This window comes from Palaemon carinicauda, chromosome 18 (genome assembly GCF_036898095.1).
Source record: "Palaemon carinicauda isolate YSFRI2023 chromosome 18, ASM3689809v2, whole genome shotgun sequence".
Taxonomy (NCBI): domain Eukaryota; kingdom Metazoa; phylum Arthropoda; class Malacostraca; order Decapoda; family Palaemonidae; genus Palaemon; species Palaemon carinicauda.
The window spans coordinates 7,122,639-7,149,431 of record NC_090742.1 but is presented as its reverse complement, the minus strand read 5'-3'; the positions used below and the strand labels follow the sequence as shown (position 1 = coordinate 7,149,431).

Below are 26,793 nucleotides of genomic sequence, written 5' to 3'. Positions count from 1 at the left end.
TGGGAATCTTGTGGGGACATCTTTTGAGGTTTTGGTTGAGCCGCTTGGGGTCCAGGCAGATCCGTAGGCTTCCATCGGGTTTTGTGACATACACAAGGCTGCTACACCAGTCTGTGTGTGCCGTTACGCGTCTGATAACCCCCTCTTTCTCCATAGTGTCAAGCTCGGACTTGATGCGGGGCTTCAGGTGGATACTCACCTTACGGGGCGGATCACAGAAAGGTATCGCGTCACCTTGAGGTGGAGCATCGCGGGCTCTTTTAGTTTGCCGATACAGTCAAACTGTGCTGGGAATTTCGCTTTTAGTTGTTCGACTGACCTAATAGGGCCTTGTTGGCTTGGTTGCTCAGGTATTCCAGTAACGTCGTTGACATTGATATCCACAATACCAAGTTTTTGGCATGAGGGAAGGCCAAGTATGGCTGGACCAGACACATCAACCACGAAGAACTTTTCTTGCGAGAATGCTGGGTTGCTGAGTTTGCGGACGCTGAGCATTAGTGACCCTAGGCAGGGAATATTGTCGCCGCTGTATGATGTTAGTCTTACTGACGGTTCTGGGGATAGTACGAGGCTGGTGGGTGCATCACCAAACATTTGCTTGTATGTCCGCAAGGGTAGCGTATTGCCACCGGAACCTGTGTCGATTTTGAGTTTCAGGGGCCCATAGGCTGGGGGGTTTTCATGCTTGACCATGAGCTTTGAGAATGCTTCTCGTTTCGGTGCCACTCCTATGTCGGATATCGTTATCATGTCGAAGTTTGGCATATAATCTGTTTCTTCATCAAGATTAGGGTTTTCATTAACCATGACTTCGTGTTGCCTGTGGTTAGGAGCCCGATTCGGCCGTCGGTAGAAGCGCCCTTTTGTCTTGCTCTGACGTTGTCTGCTGCATGTTGTCTCCTGGCATTGTTCTGCCTCCATCAGTTTTGCGGCACATCTTTTTCCAGTGCCCCTTGATGCCACAACCACTGCATCTGTCATTGTAAGCGGGGCAAGACCTTATGGGATGGCTAAGCCCACAGTTCCAGCAGGGATTGTCCGTGGTTTGTAGTTTGTTCCGTGGCTCGTTGCTTTCCCTTCGAATTGCATCCACGTTGGTATGGCTTGTACTTGTGTTCTCAGAGCTCATCTGTATGGAGCGTAATGATGCCGTGGAGGCCGCAATGGCCTCGTATTCCCGACCTCTCTCTAGAACGTTGCTCACAGCATAGCCCTTCGGTTTAGTTAGGAGTTCTTTCCGAAATTCTTCGAATTGTGTTCGTAGAATGGTCATTTCGATAAGTCGTTCGTTGAGTTCTCTGTCTTCAAACTCGCACTTTGTCGCTTTTTCACGGAGTCTGGCCAGGAATTGACTGATTGTTTCAGCAGGTTTTTGTTTGGTATTTGCAAATTCGAGGCGGTGAACTCGGAAATTTATTTTCACCGTTGCATCAACCTCACTTTCAATAAGCCTCCATATGTTCTGCGGCACACGTTGCTCCTGTTCAGTGAGGCCGCTCGCCAAGATACGCCTCATGCCCTCATCGCCGAGGGCAATTTTAATTTTAGTTGCTTGCTTGCCCGGGTCTGTGACTTCCTGGTCTTCGAGGTATAAGTTCATGCGCGCCTTGAATGCACGAAACGACTCTGCCAGGGGCTGGTGAGCCCAGTCCATACTTGGGCATTTAGGCTGGGCCATGATTGGATTTGGTTTCGAGTGTTACACAATAGATAGATAGTGATTGGATTAATAACACAGTTTACGGTTCACAAAGAGACATATAATGAGAGTATGGAAATCACTACAAAAATTTGTCACTGGTAGCCGGCACGGTTTTCAGTTTTGTTTACACTGCTGAATGTACGTTGTTGTTTGGCTCATTTTGTGAAGTAGTGCGCTGATAACAATGGCCAAAATACTTGTAAGTAATCTATTCACAACTTTCTTCACTATTCTCACTGTAATCACGGTGCACTAATGTCCATTCTATGCCATATCCTGACTATATAAGTTATGTATGGTTGTTATCTGGGCCGGTATGACAGTCTTTGTCTGGTTGCTGTTGGGTGAAAATGGCGTCTTCTGCAGCCGCTGGTAATAAACTCTGGCTGATTATGAGTCCTCTTCTCAGTTATTACGGACAGGAGAGGTATGTAAAGTGTCTCTATGGTCCGGGTTTGTTGATGGAATGGCGTGGGGTGCATTACCACGCTGCCACCATGATATGATATGCAAGAGGTTGCAGTGATTAAAAGACAGGTCTTGATGGCTTGGGTGCTAGGTAGAGACTGCCCTTTATTCATAGCTACATGGGACTACATGATACCACAGTAGGCTATAGTTACTTTGGCTCCTCTCACAGGACCATTAAAATTGGATCAAGGGCGAGAGTTACGTGTGAGTCAGGGACGAAAAGAAAGATTGTATTTTATTTTTTTTTCTGTTTTCCCCTCTCTTGAGGTACAAACTTCAAAGATCTTGCCAGCTGGACTTGATGCAGGTAAGCCCCACTCAGCATCTGTCTATTCTGTACTCGGGTTTAGAGGAGTCTTTTTCCAAAACTCCTTACGAGGGGGAGCATGATGTAACCAGACAGCCCATAATCCTGTATCCATTACGACTTGATCCAGGCAAACCCATCATACATATATGCTAGGTCTGACTGATTTTTAACTTGGAAAAAATCCTTGAAGCGAGGACCGTGGATCCACTGGTATTACCAACTCACTGGTACACATGGTGGTAGGATCCTCAACTCTTTAGCATCCCAGATGCACGAGTTATGTGTGTCCCGGGTAAAGTCTCCTATGTGAAGGACAACGGTTTGTAATCGTGTAGGAAAGAATGACACATTTTTAAAGTAATTTGTATTTCTCCTAGATATACAAATCCGAGTCCTTTACTCATACCTTTCCGCCATCACCAACCCCCTAGAAAGTCCCAGCTGTTATTGAAGTGGTTTGTTGGTGTGCCAGCAATGTAGGGCTAACGACACCTTTTCATTTTTAATTGTATTTTGACTTTGTTGTTATCATTCTCTTAAGTAAAGGATTCAGGTTTGTAACTAGGAAGAATACAAATTACTGTACTGTACTTAAAACATTTTTTTCACTTTATGGTTATCATACAGAATAGTTTACTATAAGTAGTCTTGATATTGAAGTGCATAGTAAATATTTCATAGAAAAAATTGTCACTTTAGTTATCATATATAATATTTTACTATAAGTATAGTCTTGATATTGAAGTGCATAGTAAATATTTCATAGAAAAATTTGTCATTCTTTATTGTCATCATACAGAATATTTTAATGTTAGTAATCTTTATATTGAAGTGCACAGTAAATTTTTAAATATTAAACTTAGCCGGTGAATATATAATAGCTGACGTCTCCGACGGCTCGACAGAATTCAAAAACTCGTGAGCGATCGCCATGAAGGTAGCGGGTGTGCCCACCAGCGCCAACTATCGGCCAGATACCGCATATACATGTAAACAGCTCCAGTTCTTCTCTGTCGGTTTCATCGACAAGTCGATTCCACTCGCTATTATGACCTCGAGTTTTCTACCGAATTGGTGAAGTACTTGGTTTTGGTTTTATTGCTTTCGCCGTGTTGGATTATTCAATACTATCCTCAAAAGAAATGCTTTTGAAAGGAGAGTAAAAGTGTTTTGCCCTTGCTTTTATCTCTGGTTTTTTTCCATAGAGTAAAAATGGCCGACCCTTCCCTTAGTGTACGGAAGTGTGTTTTAGGCTTTTAGCAATTATCTTATCACGTTATAAATTGTTGTTGTTAATTAAAGATTTTCCTCTATATATTTTATATCTCACCCGCCTTTATTAGGCCTCTTCGATTAGCTTTCCATTTATACTAAACATCAAGATAAATTTTAATGATTTGTTTATATGCGGCCTTACCTATTCCTCCCCTAATCCGAGAGTAGGCGGTCCTAACTTGGAAACCGAAGTTAAACAACGTTGAGCCCATTCAACTTTTATTTTCGTTAAGTTTAAATCATTTGCTCTGTAAGAGTTATTAAATGAATATTTTTTCGTAGATATTTTATGAAAGATTTTCTTTGAATAGTCTTCGTGCTGTTTCAAAGATGAACTAACGTTTGGTTTATTTATGCTATGCAGTTTGCGCTCTATCGTTACGATAGAGAAAGAGAGAATCACGGTTTCACTTTGCAGAAAGAGTAAATCGATTTTGACGTTTTGTTCATTCTTCTTTCAAACTGAAATGTTTTAAATACTAATTTAAAGGAACTTGTTAATTTTCAATTTCTTAGTCCTTTCAGTTTTTTCCTTTGGTCAAATAACCTGTTTATTGACGAAGGGTAAGTGGGCTTTTCTCTTCTGTGTGAAATCAAGAGAGAGAGAGAGAGAGAGAGAGAGAGAGAGAGAGAGAGAGAGAGAGAGAGAGAGAGAGAGACGGAGAGAGAGAGAGGAAGAGAGAACGTTCCGATCTTTATTCTCGTCCCAAGCGAGTAACGTTGTTCTCGAGTCAGTTTTTTACTCTCGTCCCAAGTCTCTGTACGGGGAGAAAGGATAAAACTTTTTTAGTTTTTATTCTCGTCCCAAGGCACTGTACGGTGAGAGATTGAAAACGTAGTTTTTAATGAACTAGTGTTTAGTCTCCTCCCCAGTCACTGATCCTTTTAACTTAATATATTTCCGTTTTATTCGATATATAGGTTTACTGTTTTTTTTTTACTTGTATTAATGTGCTTACATTATACGACTTATTTCGCAATTATAACCTTTTGATGTAGGGGAGAATTGCGTGCTTCAGGTAGAAATCAGTTTTTATTCATGCCTAATGTGAAATTATTGAAAAAATCGATTTCAGTGAAGTAAGTGCAAAAACAGAAAATCGTAGTGATAGTGATAATTGCGCAAAGTGTTTTTTAGTGTTGCGACCGAGGGTTCGTCTGTTCGTGCTTGTCGTTCACCTAGTCCGATACCTCTTTCAGGCTCCCATGCTACCAGGGAGAAGTAATGTCGTAGGACTTATGGGGACGAGAGGCTTTAACCAACGAACAAACGTTCCCTCTATGGTATCGGGCGTGTCTAGCAAGATCGCCCCTACCATAAGACGAGCGAGGCTGTTTTTCTCCTCGTCATCCGAAGGCTTCTCGCAAAAGAAATCTTGGAGCAAAGTTTCTAGACCCTTAAAGCGGAAGTCAGTCCATTCAGGACAGGTCCAGCGTCCTGGCTGTAGCCATGGGGACAGCTCTGACCCTTTGCAGTCGTCGGAAGACGATTCGCTTATTAAACGCAAGCGTAACACGGGGTCCGAGGGTCGCGGTAAAGGCAATGTTTTGCCAACACAGACGTTACCGTCGTCTCGGCCCGTCCCGACTCCTGTTGATCCTAAATGGGTTGTCCTGCAGGACATGCAGACTAAGCTTGCCTCCCTTATGGAGAAGTATGACGTTGAGCAGGTTCACGATGAACCTTCGCTTTCGAGTCGCTGTTACACTAAATGAGACTCTGGCCGTCAGCCGCCCAAATGAGCATTTACTCGTCCGTTTGACGTTATGAAACGTGATGTCGGGAGTTTGTCACGTCAGTCACGTGACTTGGATCCTTACTCGCTGCAGTCCCGTGTTGACTTTCAGCCGCTGCCGCAGCCTCGTGTTGACGTTCAGCCGCTGCCGCAGTCTCGTGTTGACGTTCAGCCGCTGCCGCAGTCTCGTGTTGACGTTCAGGACGCTCGCCAACCAGCTCAGTTGCCTTGTTTTGACGTTGAACGTCAAGCACCGCAGTCAAGAGTTGTTTTAACTGCTCTATCTAGGCAGTCAAATCAGTCTCGACTTGACGTCGAGCGTCCTCCCGCACCTGTTGTTGTTGCTGGTCAGTCCTTTAAGCAGTTACATGACGTAGCGTCCTTGACTGCTACTGATGCTCCTTTGCGTGTGGACTCTGCTTGTCAAGCATTGCCACCACGGCAAGTCTCTCCCTTGCTTGAGACTCGGCAATTGTCGGACGAGGTTCCTTCAGATGAGGAAGTTGCTGATCCCCCTCCTACTGATATTCCCTTGGGGACTCTGTCAAACGGAGAGGAGCCTAAACCTGCTCAGCCCTCTATGGACTTTAAATAAATCATGCTGATTTTTAAGGATCTTTGTCCGGACCATTTTGTAACTGCTGCTCCTCGTTCGCCTAAACGTCAGAGTTTACACTAGGCCTAGCTACTTCGAAGCCGTTGTTTTCTAAGCTAGTGCTCTCTCGCTCTTCTAAGAGAGCTTTACGTTTGCTAGGCGACTGGTTGATCACCAGGAGGAGTTTGGGGGAGACAGCCTTTGCTTTCCCTCCTTTTAAACTGGCTTATAGAGCGAGCGTCTGGTATGACACGGGAGAAGTTCTCGGCTTGGGAGTTCCTGCCTCTGCCCAGATAGACTTCTCAAGCCTCATAGACTCCCTGGCGCCTGGCCATGAGACGCTCCAAGATTTTATGGTCGGCTTCAGAGCTAGACCATCTCCTGTTAGGAGTTTTTTTTTTCGAGTGTTTGAAGTTTTGCTGTACAATTATGTCATGCATAAACAAGGCTATCAGAGATGGCTCCAATGATCTGACAGCCACGTTCTCTGCAGGAACAAGACTATCAGGGATGGCTCCAATGATCTGGCAGCCACGTTCACTGCAGGAGTACGTAAGATGCAAGTGCGCTCAATGTGTTCGTTGTCAAGACAAACTTCACGATGAAGTCTACCAAGCTGTCTTGACAGCATTAATGGAAGGCGACTGGATGGTCTCTCTCGACCTTCAGGATGCATACTTCCACATCCCGATTCATCCAAAATTTTCAACCACATCTGAGGTTTGTGGACGGGAAAGTACTGTACCACTGTCGAGCACTGTACTCCGACCTCATTCCTGCTCCTCTTGTTTTTACAAGGCCCTTGCAAATGTAGCAAGCTTTCTACATTTTTTGAGGATTCAGAGCCTCCCTTTATTTTGACGACTGGCTAATCAGGGCGTTCGTCATTATATCGCTGTCTGGAGAGCCTCTAATGGACATTAGACCTAACCAAGGAGCTAGGTCTCATAGTGAACGTAGAGAAGTCGTAACTTACAGTATCCCATCCCAGACTATTCTTTTTTTGGGAATGGAGATACAGTGTCTGATTTTTCGACCCTTTTCGTCTCCCGCAAGAATGGAACAAGCTCTGTTAAAAGTCCTTCACTTGCAAGAGAAAAAAAAGTTGCTCCGTAAGAGTTTGAACTAGCCTCGTGGGAACTCATTCATCGTTGGAGTAGTTTATCTCTCTGGGGAGACTCAACCTATGCCCTTTCCTATTTCACCTAAACATTGGAACAAGGAGAAGGGCTTAGTGAGTATCTCTTTCCCAATCTCCAACTCAGTCTAGACATGTCTGACTTGGTGGGACAGCAACATCAGACTTCGAGAAGGTCTTTCTCTTGCGATCAAGAACCCAAACCATGTGTTGTTTTCAGATGCAGCGGATTTGGGTTAGGGAGCTCCACTGGACAGTCTGGAAGGCTCGGTTCTTTGATCCACGGATCAGAAGGAACTCCTTTTAAGGCCGTAACATCTCTCCTTTGGCGAGATTTGTGCAGAAATGAATGTCTTGGCGGACGGCCTCAGCAGAAGAGGACAAGTCTTCTCCATGGAGTGGACGTTGCATAAGACTGTGTGCGAGAAGCTATGGATGACATGGGGTCTACCCACCATAGATCTTTTTGCTACTCTCTCTGACAAAGAGGTTCTCGACTTACTGCTTTCCAGTTCCAGATCCAGAGGCAGCTCACATAGACGCTTTCCTGCTGGACTGGTCTCACCTGGACTTTTATGTCTTTCCACCTTTCAAGATCCTAAACAAGGTGCTGCAGGAGTTCACCTCTCACGAAGGGACCAGGTTGATATTGGTTGCTCCACTCTGGCCCGCGAGAGAGTGAGTAAGAGAGGTACTTCAATGGCTGGTAGACGTTCCAAGGAGTCTACCTTTAAGGATGGATCTCTTACGGCAGCCACGTAAGGAGTCTTCATCAAAGCCTCCCCGCGCTTCGTCTGACTGCCTTCAGACTATCGAAAGACTCTCAAGAGCTAGAGGATTTTCGAAGGGGGCAGCCAGAACGATTGCGAGAGCTAGGAGAGCATCTACCATCAAGGTCTATCAGTCGAAGTGGGAAGTCTTTAGAGACTGGTGCAAGTCATCATCCATTTCCTCTTCCAGTACCTCTGTAGCCCAAATTGCAGACTTTCTCCTACATCTGAGAAATGTTCGCTCCCTCTCAGCGCCCACTATTAAGGGCTACAGGAGCATGTTGGCGTCTGTGTTCAGACATAGAGGCTTAGATCTGTCCAATAATCAAGATCTCCAAGATCTCCTTAAGTCCTTCGAGACCTCTAAGGAGCGTCGTATGGCAACTCCTGGATGGAACTTAGACGTGGTCCTAAGGTTCTTAATGTCCGACAGGTTTGAGCCATTACATTCAGCCTCCCTGAAGGATCTCACCCTCAAGACGCTTTTCTTAGTGTGCTTGGCTTCGGCTAAAAGGGTCAGTGAGATCCATGCCTTCAGTAGGAACATCGGCTTTTCAGATAAAGCCACATGTTCACTTCAGCTTGGTTTTCTTGGCCAAAAATGAACTGCCTTCTCGTCTTTTTCCTAAGTCATTTGATATACCTTGCCTGTCAGAGATCGTAGGCAACGAGCTTGAAAGAGCGCTGTGTCCAGTTAGAGCTCTGAAGTTTTATTTAGCTCGGACTAAACCCTTACGAGGTGGATCTGAGGCTTTGTGGTGCTCAGTTAAGAAGCCTTCATTACCTATGTCAAAGATTGCTTTGTCATATTTTATCAGATTTTTAATCCGAGAGGCTCATTCTCACGAGTGAAAAAGATCGTTGCTTGCTTAAGGTTAAGACGCACGAAGTAAGAGCTATAGCAACTTCTGTGGCCTTTAAGCAAAACAGATCTCTGCAAAGTATTATGGACGCGACCGTTTGGAGAAGCAAGTCGGTATTCGCGTCATTTTACTTAAAAGATGTCCAGACTCTTTATGAGGACTGCTACACACTGGGTCCATTCGTTGCAGCGAGTGCAGTAGTGGGTAAGGGTTCTACCATTACATTCCCTTAATTCCAATATCCTTTTAATCTTCTCTTGAAATGTTTTTAATTGGGTTGTACGGAAGGCTAAGAAGCCTTTCGCATCCTTTTTGATTTGGCGGGTGGTCAAATGTCATTTCTTGAGAGCACCCAGATTAAGGGTTTTGATGAGGTCCTGTTGTATGGGTTGTCGCCCTAGATACTTCAGCTCCTGGGAGTCTTTCAGCATCCTAAGAGGATGGCTGGGCTTCGTGAGGAAAGCGGACTAACAAGGCAGAGTAATCGTTAGAGTCGGCTTCCTTACCAGGTACCTATATTTATTTGGGTTTTGTTATGATATAACTGTCAAAAACTCTAAGCATATACGCTGTAAACTGTATTAATACTGGTCTCTACCCACCACCATGGGTGTGAATCAGCTATTATATATTCACCGGCTAAGTTTAATATTTAAAAATGATATTTTGATTATAAAATAAATTTTTGAATATACTTACCCGGTGAATATATAAATTAAAGGCCCCCCCTTCCTCCCCGATAGAGACCCAGCGGGATGAGAAAAATTGGGTCTGTTTACATGTATATGCGGTATCTGGCCGATAGTTGGCGCTGGTGGGCACACCCGCTACCTTCATGGCGATCGCTCGCGAGTTTTTGAATTCTGTCGAGCCGTCGGAGACGTCAGCTATTATATATTCACCGGGTAAGTATATTCAAAAATTTATTTTATAATCAAAATATCATATTTCATAGAAAAATTTGTCATTCTTTATTGTCATCATACAGAATATTTTGATATTGGTAATCTTTATATTGAAGTGCACAGTAAATATTTCATAGAAAAATTTGTCATTCTTTATTGTCATCATACAGAATATTTTGATATTGGTAATCTTTATATTGAAGTGCACAGTAAATATTTCATAGAAAAATTTGTCATTCTTTATTGTCATCATACAGAATATTTTGATATTGGTAATCTTTATATTGAAGTGCACAGTAAATATTTCATAGAAAAATTTGTCATTCTTTATTGTCATCATACAGAATATTTTGATATTGGTAATCTTTATATTGAAGTGCACAGTAAATATTTCATAGAAAAATTTGTCATTCTTTATTGTCATCATACAGAATATTTTGATATTGGTAATCTTTATATTGAAGTGCACAGTAAATATTTCATAGAAAAATTTGTCATTCTTTATTGTCATCATACAGAATATTTTGATATTAGTAATCTTTATATTGAAGTGCACAGTAAATATTTCATAGAAAAATTTGTCACTATAGTTATCATACATAATATTTTACTATAAGTATAGTCTTGATATTGAAGTGCACAATAAATATTTGAATGAGACTTAACATTTTATTTATTTTTCAGACTTGAGCCTCATGCTCAAAACAGGAAATTAAACTCCAAACTGTATGATGAAAATCAGCATTGAATAATCTGGGAGATATTTGTAGTAACATGAAGAGGAGGATCAGCAGCAAATAATTGGGGAATTACTATAAAAAAGTTTCTGAGGAAGACAAAAGTTCTAACTTCGAAAGGAGCACCAAATAATCTCAGAAAGGAGCACCAAATAATCTCAACTGAAGCTGCCAGTCTACCATCAAACTATTCTGGAGTATTAAGAGACCCTTATGAAAAAAAAAATGATTGTATAACTGCAAATATCTTGAAATGCTCAACTAACTAATTAGGGGGCCTGTGCATTATCATGGGCATCCCATCTATATCCCATAGGTTCAGCAATCAGTAACTGCAGATAAAAAATGAGTAAAGTTACAGTAAATAACTAATAATTTTTTACAACAACATTACCAAATGATTTCAAGTTTATCAAAGTCTTTTTTTATTTCTGGAAGCTGTGAATTAAAGCTTTTTAAATATCAAACTTAGCCGGTGAATATATAGTAGCTGACGTCTCCGACGGCTCAACAGATTCCAAAAACTCGCGAGCGATCGCCGTGAAGGTTGCGGGTGTGACCACCAGCGCCGACTATCGGCCAGATACCGCATATACTTGTCAATTTCTCCAGTTCTTCTCTGTCGGTCTTGTCGACAAGTTGGTTCCGCTCGCTTTATGACCTCGAGTTTTCGACCGAATTGGTGAAGTACTTGGTTTTGGTTTTATTGCTTTCGCCGTGTTGGATTATTCAATACTATCTTCAAAAGAAATGCTTTTGAAAGGAGAGGAAAAGTGTTTTGCCCTTGCTTTTTTTTTTTTAATCTCTGGTTTTTCCATAGAGAAAAGATGGCCGACCCTTCCCTCAGTGTACGGAAGTGTGTTAAAGGCTTTTAGTAATTATTTTATCACTTTATAAATTATTGTTGATATTTATAGATTTACCTCTATATATTTTATATTTTATATCTCACCCGCCTTTATTAGGCCTCTTCGATTAGCTTTCCATTTATACTAAACATCAAGATAAATTTTATGTTTTTGTTTATATGCGGCCTTTACCTATTCTCTGTAGGCGGTCCTAACTTGGAAAACGAAGTTAAACAACGTTGAGCCCATTCAACTTTTATTTTTGTTTAGTTTAAAACTGTTGCTCTGTAAGAGTGATGAGATGAATATTTTTTAGAAAATATTTTAAGAAATATATTCTTTGAATAGTCTTCGTGCTGTTTTTTTCAAAGATGAACTAACGTTTGGTTTATTTATGCTACGCAGTTTGCGCTCTATCGTTACGATAGAGAAAGAGAGAATCACGGTTTCACTTTGCGGAAAGAGTAAATCGATTTTGACGTTTTGTTCATTCTTCTTTCAAACTGAAGTGTTTTAGATACTAATTTAAAGGAACTTGTTAATTTTCAATTTCTTAGTCCTTTCAGTTTTTTCCTTTAGTCAAATAACCTGTTATTGACGAAGGGTGAGTGGGCCATTCTCTTGTGAGTGACAAGAGAGAGAGAGAGAGAGAAAGAGAGAATGATCCGATCTTTATTCTCGTCCCAAGTCTCTGTACAAGGAGTTTGGGAGCGAGTAACGTTGTTCTCGATTCAGTATTTTACTCTCGTCCCAAGTCTCTGTACGGGGAGAGAGGATAAAACGTTTTAGTTTTTTTTTTCTCGTCCCAAGGCACTGTACGGTGAGAGATTGAAAACGTAGTCCTTAGTGAACTCGTGTTTAGTCTCCTCCCCAGTCACTGATCTTTTTAACTTTATATATTTCCGTTTTATTCGATATATATGTATATGTTTATTGATTTTTGCATGTGTGTTTCATTTTGTACTAATGTGCTTACATTATACGACTCATTTCGCAATTCTAACCTTTTGATGTAAGGGAGAATTGCGTGCTTCAGGTAGAAATCAGTTTTATTCATGTCTATTGTGATATTATTAAAAAATGCGATATCAGTGAATTGAGTGCAAAAAACATGTTCTGTGTTGCTGAGGGTTCGTTTGTTCGTGCTTGTCACTTGCCTAGTCCGAGACCTCTTTCAGGCTCCCCTGCACCAGGGAGAAGGAATGTCGTAGGACCTAAGGGAGTGAGGAGTGTAAACCAACGAACAGACGTTCCCTCAAAGGTATCAGACGTTGCTCGGCAAGCACGTCCTTGCCATAAGACAGGAGAGACGAAGTTTCTCCTCGTCTTCCGATGATTCGTCTCTTTAAAAGCCTGGGCGTAAAGTTTCGAGACGGTTGAAACGTTTATTAGTTCCTTCAGAACAAGTTCAACGTCCTAGCGGTAGTCATAATAAGAGTCCCGTTCATAGCGATGACGTTCATGTACAGACGTTTCTGCCACAGACTCGACGTGACGTTGAGCGGTAGACACCGTAGACACAACGTGACATCGAGTGTCAGTCACCGTAGTCTCGATATAGCATCGATCAGCAGTCACTGCTGTTTACTACGTGACGTTTGAACGTCAGCCACCGCAGTCACAGGTTGATCCGAAGTTAAGTGTTTTGCAAGATATGCTGTTAAAGCTTTCTTCTTCAATAGAAGCTTTCGATCCTGTTCCTGTGCGAAAGGATCCTTTGCTTTTTGTACGTCACGGTTCTGGGATACGTGATTCGGGTCTTCAACCTTCTAGACGAGCTTTGTTACGCCACGCTGACGTTATCTCTAGTGACAGCTTTGCTGTTAAGCGAGATGCGGAGCATAAATCTCGATGTAACTTTGATCGCTTTGAACGTCAGCCACCGCAGTCACAACGTGACGTTGAGATGCAGACACGACGTGACGTTGAGCGGTAGACACCGTAGACTTGACGTGACGTCGAGGGTCAGTCATCGTAGTCACGATATAGCATCGAACAGCAGTCACCGCTGTTACTACGGGACGTTTGAAGTCAGTTACTTCTGTCACGACGTGTAGTAGAATAACATTCTCTGCAGTCACAACGTGACATCGACCCTCCAACTTTAACTTCTGTTCATATACAAGTTGATGTAGCCTGTCAGGCTTTTCCTTCACGTCATTCTGAATATAAGTCTCCTTCTCGCAAGACTTTAGACTTATCAGATGATGTGCCTTCTGAAGTTGATGACCCCCTTTCAACTAATGTACCTTTGGGGAGTCATTCAGAAGAGGAGTAACCTAGGGTGGTCCAACAATCCCTTGTATTTTAATTATGAATTTCTTTAGTGAAATTTTGTCCTAGACTTTCTTCGACGCCTACTTTTACGAAGTCAGTTCTCTCTTGTCCTTCCAAGAGGGTCATGCTCTTACTGGGAGACTGGTTGGAATCCAGGAGAAGTTTAGGAAAGTCTGCTTTTGCTTTTCCTCCTTCTTAATTAGCTTCTCGCTCGGGCATCTGGTGTGACACAGGAGAAGCTCGAGGAGAAGTTCTCGGCTTGCGAGTACCTGCCTCTGCCCAGGGAGACTTCTTAAGCCTTGTGGACTCTCCTCGTCGTCTAGCCATGAGACGCTCCAAGATTTTATGGTCGGCTTCAGAGCTAGACCATCTCCTGTTAGGAGTTTTTTCGAGCGTTTGAAGTTTTTATTTGTTGGATTGGTCCCTGGGAGCCTTAAGTAAGAAGGTCTCTCCAGCTGTCAATGTATTGCTGTACAATTATGTCATGCATGAACAAGGCTATCACAGGAACAAGGCTATCAGGGATGGCTCCAATGATCTGGCAGCCACGTTCACTGCGGAGTACTTAAGATGTAAGTGCGCTCAATGTGTTCATTGTCAAGACAAACTTCACGATGAAGACTACCAAATCTGTCTTTGCAGCAGTAAGGGAAGGCGACTGGATGGTCTCTCTCGACCTTCAGGATGCATACTTCCACATCCCGATTCATCCAAACTTTCAACAACATCTGAGGTTTGTGGACGGGAAAGTAATGTACCAATTTCGAGCACTGTACTTCGGCCTCATTCCTGCTCCTCTTGTTTTTACAAGGCCCTTGCAAAATGTAGCAAGCTTTCTACATTTTTTGAGGATTCAGAGCCTCCCTTTATTTTGACGACTGGCTAATCAGGGCGTCGTCATTAAATCGCTGTCTGGAGAGCCTCTAATGGACATTAGACCTAACCAAGGAGCTAGGTCTCATAGTGAACGTAGAGAAGTCGTAACTTACAGTACCCCATCCCAGACTATTCTTTCTTTGGGAATGGAGATACAGTGTCGGATTTTTCGGGCCTTTTCGTCTCCCACAAGAATGGAACAAGCTCTGTTAAGAGTCCTTCACTTGCAAGAGAAAAACAGTTGCTCTGTAAGAGTTTGAACTAGCCTCGTGGGAACTCTTTCATCGCTGGAGTAGTTTATCTCTCTGGGGAGACTCAACCTTTGCCCTCTCCAATTTCACCTAAACCATTGGAACAAGGAGAAGGGCTCAGAGAGTATCTCTTTCCCAATCTCCAACTCAGTCTAGACATGTCTGACTTGGTGGGACAGCAACATCAGACTTCGAGAAGGTCTTTCTCTTGCGATCAAGAACCCAAACCATGTGTTGTATTCAGATGCATGGATTTGGGTTAGGGAGCTCCACTGGACAGTCTGGAATGCTCGGGTCTTTGGTCCACGGATCAGAAGGAACTCCATTTAAGGCAAGTAACATCCCTCCTTTGGGGAGATTTGTGCAAGGAAAAATTAATGTCTTGGCGGACTGCCTCAGCAGAAGAGGACAAGTCATCTCCATGGAGTGGACGTTGCACAAGACTGTGTGCGAGAAGCTATGGATGACATGGGGTCAACCCACCATAGATCTTTTTGCGACTTCACTGACAAAGAGGCTCTCGACTTACTGCTGTCCAGTTCCAGATCCAGAGGCAGCCCACATAGACGCTTTCCTGCTGGACTGGTCTCACCTGGACGTTTATGCCTTTCCACCTTTCAAGATCCTAAACAAGGTGCTGCAGGAGTTCACCTCTCACCAAGGGACCAGGTTGATGTTGGTTGCTCCACGCTGGCCCGCGAGAGAGTGGTTCACAGAGGTACTTCTATGGCTGGTAGACGTTCCAAGAAATCTGCCGTTGCGGATGGATCTCTTGCGACAGCCTCACGTAAAGAGATTTCATCAAAGCCTCCCCACGCTTCGTCTAACTGCCTTCAGACTATCGAAAGACACTCTTGAGCTCGAGGGTTTTCGAAGGAGGCAGCTAGAGCGATCGCGAGGGCTAGAAGATCCTCTACCATCAGGATCTATCAGTCGAAATGGGAGGTATTTAGAGACTGGTGCAAGTCCTCCTCTATTTCCTCTTCCAAGTGCCTCTGTAGCGCAGATTGCGGATTTTCTGCTTTATCTGAGAAACGGTCGCTCCCTCTCTGCATCCACCATTAAAGGCTACAGAAGCATTTTAGCTTCTGTTTTCAGGCATAGGGGTTTGGATCTTTCTAATAACAAAGATCTCCAAGACCTGCTTAAGTCTTTCGAGACTTCCAAGGAGCGTCATATTTCGACTCCTACTTGGAACTTGGACGTGGTCCTACGGTTCCTTATGTCAAACAGGTTTGAACCATTAAATTCAGCCTCCCTGAAGGATCTTACCCTCAAGACACTTTTTTTTGGTGTGCTTGGCTTCGGCTAAAAGGGTTAGTGAGATACATGCTTTTAGCAAGAACATCGGCTTCTCCACTAATTAAGCAGTATGCGCTCTTCAACTTGGTTTTTTGGCCAAGAATGGACTTCTGTCTCGTCCTTGGCCTAAATCATTTGATATCCCCAGTCTTTTTGAGATTGTGGGGAATGAAGTTGAAAGAGTGCTGTGCCCCATTAGAGCTCTTAAATTTTATTTATCCAGAGCTAAACCGCTACGAGGTTGTTCAGAGGCTTTATGGTGCTCCGTTAAAAAGCCCTCTTTGCCCATGTCTAAGAATGCGTGGTCTTATTTTATTAGACTTTTGATTCGGGAGGTACACTCTCATTTAAGTGAGAAGGATCGTAATTTACTTAAAGTCAAGGCTCACGAAGTCAGAGCGATAGCAACTTCAGTAGCGTTTAAGCAAAATAGATCCATTAAAGGTATTATGGACGCGACCTTTTGGAGAGGTAAGTCGGTATTCGCTTCATATTACTTGAAAGATGTCCAGACTCTTTATGAGGACTGCTACACACTGGGACCATTCGTAGCAGCGAGTGCAGTAGTGGGTGAAGGCTCTACCACTACATTCCCTTAATCCCAATATCCTTTTAATTTACTCTTGAAATTTTTAATCTTATTTTGGGTTGTACGGGAGACTAAGAAGTCTTTCGCAATCTTTTTGATTTGGCGGGTGGTCAAAATGTTGTTTCTTGAGAGCGCCCAGATTAAGGGTATTGATGAGGTCCTGTTATAGGGGTGTTCGCCCTGGATATAACAGCTCCTGGGAGTCTTTCAGCATCCTGAGAGGATGGCTGGGCTTCGTGAGGAAAGCAGACTAATGAGGCAAAGTAATCATCAGAGTCAGCTTCCTTACCAGGTACCTATACTTAAGTTGGTTTTTTATGAAATAATTGTCAAAAAACTCTTGAGCATATACGCCTTTATTGTATTAATACTGGTCTCTACCCACCACCATGGGTGTGAATCAGCTATTATATATTCACCGGCTAAGTTTAATATTTAAAAATGATATTTTGATTATGAAATAAATTTTTGAATATACTTACCCGGTGAATATATAAATTAAAGGCCCTCCCTTCCTCCCCGATAGAGACCCAGCGGACTGAGAAGAACTGGAGAAATTGACAAGTATATGCGGTATCTGGCCGATAGTCGGCGCTGGTGGTCACACCCGCAACCTTCACGGCGATCGCTCGCGAGTTTTTGGAATCTGTCGAGCCGTCGGAGACGTCAGCTATTATATATTCACCGGGTAAGTATATTCAAAAATTTATTTTATAATCAAAATATCATATTAACTTTTACTCAGTCTAGTAACAAGTATTTTCTTTGCTTTTAATCTTTACAAACTTAATAGATTTGAAGCTAATTCTAGTATTATTAATTCTATGTATCTTTTTATTAGAAAAATACATGTGATGCTATTTTCTTTAGTAAATTGTAAACAACAAAATTTAACGTGAAAATCAGGTCCAGGTCAACTTTTATGAACTAGTTTGATTTTATAATTATAACTAATATTGAAATTTCCTGATTATTGATAGGCCAAATGTAAGTGAATTTACCTTACCTAATTAATCAGCTGGAATTATTATTGTATAGGTAATGTTAAATGGATTGGTGTAATATGTATTATTGTATATGTTTTTGAAAAAAAGAGGAAATTGAACATTTAACCAATTAAGACTCGGCCCTATAAAAACACTAATTTTTCATTTCTCAGTTGATTTCTTTCATTTCAAAAGTATTTGAAAGATAAATCTGTTTACAAAATAATTGAAATTAGGAAATTTTGGTATTTTAATTATTTTATATAGTTTTATGAATGATAGAAGACTCTTTCAATTGACAATTTTCCATATGAAAGTTTCAAGAAGTTTTATGATTTTCAAATAATTTTCAAGATTGTAGGTAATTATTTTCAAAACTCATTTTCTAGATTGTAGGCAAGGATTTTCAAAACTCATTTTCCAGATTGTAGACAACAATTTTCAAGAGTCATTTAACATATTGTAGGCAATGAATTTTTAAGTCATTTTCCAAATTGTAGGCAACGATTTTCATAAGTCATTTTCCAGATTGTAGGTAACAATTTTCATAAATCATTTTCCACGTAGACAATGATTTTCAAGTCATTTTCCAGATTGTAGGCAACAGTTTTCAAGTCCTTTTCTTTTTTCAGGATCAAATAACAAAAGTTGATCCTTTTTCTTCAAAAGTTTCAAGTTTTGAGAAAACAGGCTTCATAGTATTCATGGAAATTTCATGTGTCAGCGTTACTAACAAATGGAGACCCTCTTCCCTCAAGTACACATGCAGTAATATTTGCTACATGTACCAAATGAGCATACACAAAATTGTGGCTGGCGTAATATATTCATGCCTTTATTTTGCAGGTCCAATTTTAGGCTGTTTGTTTGTCTGACACTGCATCTTATAGCATAATTATAAAAGAATGTAAATATGTAAATAAGACAGAATTAAGAACACTTGCAGTCAATGTTTGTTTAAGACAGCCATATCTAAGAAAACTGCTAATTTAGTCTTTTGGTGATAATAGAAAAAGGTTGTTTTACTCTACATGGGACAAGAAAATAAATAGCTTTCCCAGGGGTTTTGGAGGAAAAGTAAAAAAAAAAAATTAGATACGCAGGTCAGAAAATGGTTGTGCACAAGACTGAGCGAGCTTATGTAAATATGCAAAAGTTACTTTCTAGCAATGAATTAATGAAAAAAAACTTGAAACATGAAATATAGATGTTCTTGTATAGAAAAAGGCAATTATCTGAATTTCCAAAATTGCAACCGTAACCTACTGTTAAATGTTAATTTCCTCTGGACCTCTTAAACATGTATAATTTTTAGAATGGTATAACGTACTGTAAACAAGTTATCTAAATTTGTGACTGAAGGGAAAATTAACATGTATTTTTTTATCAGTCAATTCTAATTCATTTTATAGTCTTTATGGTATTAAAGTACATTAATTTCCTGTGAATATAACCTACAACTAATTATTTTAACTAAATATTATTTCATCTTTGTCTATGTATACCATTTCATCTAGGCTTGTTTCCTCTTATAAGGTATCAGCAGATTTGCTTCGGATAGTAGCTATTGGACAAAAAAGTCTGGCGCACTAGTCAACCACATCTTCCTAGTGCTCTTCGGTCGTTTTTTTTTTTTTTTATTTTCTTATAAGACGAGGAAGAATAGTTCATTATATTCTAGCTATCAGCAAATTATAAGTCCTGGTATTATAGATATACTAGAGAAATAGAAAAATACTAATGGCTAATTTTGGCTTGTATGTTTCAAAATAACTGTCATAATTCCTTCCCTCTTGCAATTAAGACAGATTTTGCTTAACTGAGAATTTCATATAGGCCTAGAGTCCCAGTCTTAGATATATTTTTCATATATTTCAGTTAATTAAAGAGGACAAATCATTATTTTCATATATTTCAGTTAATTAAACAAGGAGAACCAAATGTACTTGGTAAAGATTTTTCTTTTTAATGAATTGGTTTAGCTATTGTGCGAACAACTACTCAATTTATTTTGTGCAATGGGAAGCAAGGAAAGTCATTGAATAATTCTGATTGTTTGTAAGGGAATCAATGTTTTTAAGGTCTTAAATAGTATTACTAATAATTAGGATAATATAATTCTCTCTCTCTCTCTCTCTCTCTCTCTCTCTCTCTCTCTCTCTCTCTCTCTCTCTCTCTTTCATAAAGCTTGGAATCAAGGTTATATCCAAAAGAAAAATATATACCAATTACAGTTTAGATTGTTTGGAAGCCTTTTCCAAAGCTGTTTGTAATTTTAATCTCAAAACTTCATATCAAATACATTTAATTAGTTTTTTGCTGAATTGAATATTTTCCCAAGATATTTTTTTGGTCATATATATCACTCCAAATGCTTGTTTGCAGTAGTATATCGTATGTATTTTTTTTTTTTCAAAACATTAAAATGACAAAATTACTACTAAAAATATAAAATCTCTTGTCAACTGGTTTTAAGCTTTGCATATTATTTATACAAAATATACAATTAATTACCTTGTGCTCTATTTTATTATAGAGCCTACTGTGTAGTATACTGTATAGTTAACTGTAGTAGTTTTGAGTATTTTACAAATTAAATTCATGTTATAAGGTTTTATGAAAGGAATAGTAATTTGAGTTCAAGGGAAGTGTTAGTTTTTCCCCGATAGTAGTAAGAGAGGGAAACCACCAGTGAAGTAGTTTTAAACCACATTCATGTAATATTTTTTATAATGGATGTTCTAAGAGTAGTTTTCACGTTGAGCTTCAAGATTATACCAGAAAGGCTTAAAGGAGTAGGCTAGTTATACATAATGAAAGGGTTGATATTAATATTTTGTACAGAGAATGTAGACTCATCTGGTTCTTGATATTTTGGCTAAACTTGAAGGGATTTAGGAAGGGAGGAATTTCACCTTAAAGTGATATATAAAGGGAGGAATTGCACCTCAGTGATGCAGTAAGGGAGGAATTGCACCTTTAAATGATGCAGGAAGGGAGATTGTACCTTAGTGATGTAGGAAGGGAGGAATTGCACCTTGATGTAGAAAGAGGAGTTGTACCTTAGGAATGGAGAATTGCACCGTAGATATGTAGGAAGGGATTAATTGCACCTAATAGGGATGTAGGAAAGGAGGAAGTGTATCTTATAGGGATGTAGGAAAGGAGAAAGTGTATCTTATAGGGATGTAGGAAAGGAGGATTTGCATCTATGGGGATGTAGGAAAGGAAGAAGTGTATCTTATAGGGATGAAGGAAAGGACGACTAGCACCTTATGGGTATGTAGGAAAGGAGGATTTACATCTTGTGGGGATATAGAAAAGGAGGAAGAGTATCCTCTAGGGATGTAGGAAAGGAGGACTTGCACCTTATGGGTATGTAGGAAAGTAGAATTTGCATCTTATGGGGATATAGGAAAGGAGGAATTGCACCTTAAGTTTGTGGAGGAAAGGAGAATTTGCATCTTATGGAGATAGAGGAAAGGAGGAAGTATATCTTCTAGAGATGTAGGAAAGGGGGACTTGCACATTATGTGGATGCTGGAAAGGACTTTCACCTTATGGGGATGTAGGAAAGGAGGAATTGTACTTAGGCACTGCAGGGCAGGTAAAAGGTAATCAGGTCGTGATGAATTACTTAGGATAATGAGAGGAATGATTACTTAAGGGAAAGCTCAAGAAAAGAAAAATAGGGGTTTATTAAAAGTATTTGGTGAATACTTGCAAGATTACTTTCAACATAGCACTTTGAAGGAGTATTTTAAAGGTAAATACTTTTAAAAGAATATTTACTGGGATTGGAGAGTAGCCTAGTGTTGTGGTTGACATTTTATTAAACTGATAGAAATTTAAAATTGAAAAGTACTTTAATCAGGCAAATTTCTTACAAGTACAATAAAAATCTAACTTCATTAAGTAGATGTAAATTGAAAATTATGTATTCTCTCAATTAGATAGCAAAGCAGATATCAAATGCTTAAAACCAGTTCCTTTTTATATACAATGAAATGCTATATTTTGTCATGATTTTATTATAAATAATAATTGAGCTGTGAATTGCTTGTGTATACATTGGTGAGAATGGTGAACTTGAAATGTCTGTTGCATATAACAAATTATATAGGAAATGAAACTAGAGATATTTTCTTTTTTGTGTTAAGTCTCGTGGTGACACTACTAACAGGTTCCAGAATAAGAAAGCATTTATTACAATCGTGACATGCCATATTAAACAGCATAAATACCAACTAAAACATTTCGTGATAATAGAGATAAAATTATTTCAAATATTTTGTTGTAAATAATAGTTGCTATTTAATGTCAATTGCAGAAGAAAAATTGGTATGGACGAAAATAATCGAAGATACAAAAGCTAGGGTCCGGAATGATAATATATGACAAAAAGGTATATATCACTGCTAATAGAATAACCATAGATTGAATAAGTAAAGGTAGATGGCCCAATAATTTGACGTGAGTAATGTGGACATGATATATTTTTTGTCATATCCTAGGGTCATTATACCTATAATGATTCTAGGATATGACATAGTAGTCAGAAATGCCCATATTCCTGACGTCAAATTTTTACACCATCTACCCTTACTTATTCAATCTATATAGTTACATTAACAATGGTATGTCCCTTTATTCCCAAAAATTATCATTAAGGACCCTTCCTCTTGTACCTATTTTCGTCTGTCAATTATTCTTATACAGTAGACTATATCAAGTAACGCATATTTTCAACAAAATAAGCAATAATTTATCTTATAAATGTTGGTGTATATACTGTTTAACATGGCACATCATTTGATTGTCATATATTCTTTATTATTTTGAAGCCTGTTAACAGTGTGCCCACAGGGCTTTCCTCGAAAAAGAAAAACATTCTACATCGTTTTCTATGTAAATTTGCTATATGAATCAGCCATTTTATAAGTAACTTGTATGTTGTTGTTGTACTATGAAAAGATATTGTACTGAAATTGTTTTAGATACGTTTACCATGTTAAAAAAATTGTAAAATCTTACGAAGTCAGAAATAAAATGCATATGAAGGTATACTTTTTTATTTAGTCTTCCATTAAGTATAAAAGAAAACGTGAAATAGAAAACGAAATAACAATGAGAGAAACGTTTAACAGAAAACGAAATCAACAAAGAAAATGTGATGGCTTATAAAACTTCATATGGCAGAGTGTTCTCCTTAAACGGCCCCCTACCCCTTCTAGTACCAGTAAATGCCTTATTCCCCACGAAAAAGGGGACCAAAAACGCTCATGAAATAGTACTTTCTCTTAACTATTGTTCATTTGGACAGTTATTAAGCCCCCCCCCATATATAGAGTTTGTTCACCCCCCACTGGGGTATGAGAGCAGCAGTAATAGTGTTTTATGAATATAAAGCAAGATTCAAAATGGCCGACTGTCTGTATTCCATTTTGGACCAAGTCCACTTCTTAAACCAACTGTCTGTCTAATAGGTTATTCTTGACTAAAGTCATGATAATAATGGCCTTTTTTTATATCCATTAGTTAATATTCCTCAAAAGCCTCTTAATCAATCTTGAAGCTATTAAATTAATAGTTTAGGTACAAAAGACTTAATTCTGTACTTAAAGATACCAACTCTCAAGTTATGACTGAAGAAAAACTTTGAACATCGTTATAAAGACTTTTATTGTAGAAGATTGAATGCCAAACATACAGGTTTTAATTAGTTTAGTTATATAATTGAAAAGCAAACATTGTGGAGTCAATGACATATATCAAATTCATGAAACCCCGTTTTCTGAAAGCTTTAAACTCCCTGGATTCAAAGAAAACTTGACGTTTATCATGCATTAAGCTCACAATTCAACTTAGAAAGGCTCTTAGGTGAGTCACCCTTCATCAATATGGTGCTCTGAATGACAAAAGTCCGTTTTCTTTGATTATCCATACAATGTCCGTTTTCTTTCTCGAACAATTATATGGGTGTCTAAAGCTCTGTGTTTGAGGTTACATATTTCATGATTGTGTAAGTACGTAGTGCTTTATCTAATAGAAAGTAAAATTATTAATAAAAAAAAAGAGGAAAAGGAAAGCCCACCAAGGCCATCCCCTTTCCCACCTAGTAACTATAACTTAATGCAAAGTTTTCTTCTGATGCAGCAATGTTACTAGGCCCTTGAATGCTTTCCTTTTCCTCTTTTTTTTTTTCTTTTTTATTGATAATTTTACATATAATGATATCAGGATTGTAATTTAAAGACTTCAGGAATAATTTGAAGCTCTCTTGAAGTTAAATGGCAAAACATTTAAGTCATTTTCCATATTATTCTAAGGCAGCTTCCAGTGATTACAGAAAAATGTTAATTCTTTAATGAAATTTGAAATTATGAATTTTGACAAGAAAAAATCATCAATATTTCTATAATGGTAAACAAATTGAAAACCAAAAGAAGTAAAAAGAGGCATTCTCAAGCCTATGTGCAATTTCAGAGCGATCCATTACTACAGACACCTGAAGCTCAGTGAAAAGCAGACAAGATTCACAAATGCCAAGTTGCCTCCCTGTCTCGCCCCATTTCATGCACATGATTGAGTCAGGTAAAAGAGAAGAGCCGTGCAAGACTACTGCCCTGACCATCCTTGCTACTCCTCCCAGCAGACAGTCAGATCGGACCGAAGTACGCATTCATCTTACACTGGACACCTAAATCACTTTAGCTGTGTAATAAAGTTTTCAAATGCAAACCCGTGGAAAAGAAACGTTTGAAAGAGAGTTTAATCTGAAACACTTTAAAAAGCTAATTAACCCAAACCATTCTAACCAAAAATTATGAATATCTTATATAAACGAATAAGTAAATAACCTTATGAAAATGTCTTTCTTTTTAACATGCAAGTACTCAGTATTATGAAACTTATTCTAATTTAATATTTACCTACATTTTGAAGTGGATTCAGCTTTGATTCAAAGTTGATATGTCTCCTAAAACAAACATAGGCCTACAATTAATCCCCCCCCCCAAATATACAATACCCCTAGAAGTTTATTGGTCTATAGATTTAAATAAAGTTAACCCACTGGATATTTTCCTCAGCTTATAATCCTTCAATATCCTAGCTTTAACTTATAATCCCTCACTACAGTACAATTTACTTTGCATACAAGACTTTGATATACTATCATCATTATATGACTATTTATAACACTATCCTCAACTTATAAGCTCTTACTATAACCTACTATCACAAGCATATATTCCCTGCCTAAGTTATCCTCAGCCAGTAATCAAAGACAATTCTTTATTACGCAGGTCCTGTGTAACTTTATATAATTACAAGTTACGATCAAAATAGTTATGATCAAGCTATTTTTAATCATTAAAAATATTTACTACTTTCTGGATTTTTTGTTTTTAAGAGACTTTGGATTAACCCAACATTAAGTGAAGACTAAAATGCCTTTTTTAAAGTTATCAGAATGACCCCCAGATAAAAGAAAAAGAAAGAGAGAGAGAGAGAGAGAGAGAGAGAGAGAGAGAGAGAGAGAGAGAGAGAGAGAGAGAGAGAGAGAGAGAGGAGAGAGAGAGAGAAGCTCAGGCACTTAAGTATGCTCCTGAGAGAGAGAGAGAGAGAGAGAGAGAGAGGAGAGAGGAGAGAGAGAGAGAGAGAGAGAGAGAGAAAGCTCAGGCACTTAGTATGCTCCTGAGAGAGAGAGAGAGGAGAGAGAAGGAGGAGAGAGAGAGAGAGAGAGAGAGAGAGAGAGAAAGCTCAGGCACTTAGTATGCTCCTGAGAGAGGAGAGAGAGATGAGAGAGAGAGAGAGAGAGAGAGAGAGAGAGAGAGAGACGAAGATCACGTTAGCGGAGTATGATATTATCTATTGAAAACCGCATAAGATGAACATATATTAAATATCAGATATGATTTAAGTATTGCTGGGAACAAGATCTTCTCTGAGCTCACAGAAACCTATCAATATAAGGCAGTTAAATAAGTTACCAACGAAGGCAAATATATCTTTAGATTAATAATGCTTATTCATCTATATTACCCCGTAGTTCCACAAATATTTAATAACTATGAATTCATTAAGCGTTTAATTCAATATAAAAAAGTAGAAACAGTTTTCGTAATAGGGAAACACGGACCAGAAATTATAATTATACGAGTTAATAGTCTTATGAAAATATATACTAATAAAGAGCAAAGCATCAAAGTCAAGTCTGAACAAAAAGACAAATTACAATCTTCTCTCGTCCTATTTTTTTTGTGACTTTATGGAGACTGAAATTTTCTGCTGTAATAGTTCAGCAAATCTCTAAACTATAAAATAATCGATAAAATATTTTACTCAATCTTTTACATAAAAGTCATAAAAACTATTTTTTTTACTCTAGTACACTTTAAAGATTATGAAATGAACTATTTCAAAAAATTTAAAATAGCATTCTTTTTCATAATTTTCTTATTTAATAGTTCAGAAAATTAAAATTAATACGTCAAAACTCTCAAAAAATTGATAAAAGATTTTACTTAAACGGTTTTTTACATACAATTCATAAAAAGCTAAACTTTTTTTTCTACTCTTACATTTTAAAGATTATGACACGAACGGTTTAAAAAAATTTAAATAGCAATTTTTTTTTCATATGTGCTGCTTACTGAAACTAAGGATTATACACTTGGAAAAAGATCGTTTTCTGAAGAAGCTCGAGTTTAAACCTTGCCAACGGGCTGACTGACTGGATATTGTACTTGCTAAATGGATAGTGGATATATTTCACCTTCTCACATAGTTGAAATGAAAATTCTTTATAAGCTATGCTATTTAAATATCAATATAAAACCCTACCTAATACTACACTAAAAAATCTGTATTCCTATTTCGTACCCCCATCTACATGAAAAGCTAAATCAAATCCTTTCAGTACGACTTCTTTAAGGGAACACTGACAAAAAACTGACTTCCCTTCTCTACCTTAGAACTAGGCCTACTGGAAATAGTCCTAATGTAAGAAGAAGAAGGACCTAACTTCTACATAAAAATCTCACACCAATTTCTCAATACTAGAACATCAATCCCTCATTCCTTGTACTGGAATTCTTGACACTTACATAACACAAAGTCCTACCATTCAATATTTGCAAATACTCATCACAAGTA

The 26,793-nt window shown here is 39.0% G+C and overlaps 1 protein-coding gene and 1 long non-coding RNA gene across 2 annotated transcripts in view; one reads left to right on the top strand and one right to left on the bottom strand.

The window, feature by feature from the left end:
• LOC137657601 (uncharacterized) overlaps positions 1-26,793 on the bottom strand; it is a 315,322-nt gene that overhangs the window by 255,587 nt on the left and 32,942 nt on the right. The window lies entirely within an intron of this gene.
• Positions 15,964-22,698, top strand: LOC137657599 (uncharacterized). The gene is made up of 2 exons (XR_011047158.1): positions 15,964-16,940; positions 17,175-22,698. It is a non-coding gene; the product is annotated as an uncharacterized lncRNA (long non-coding RNA).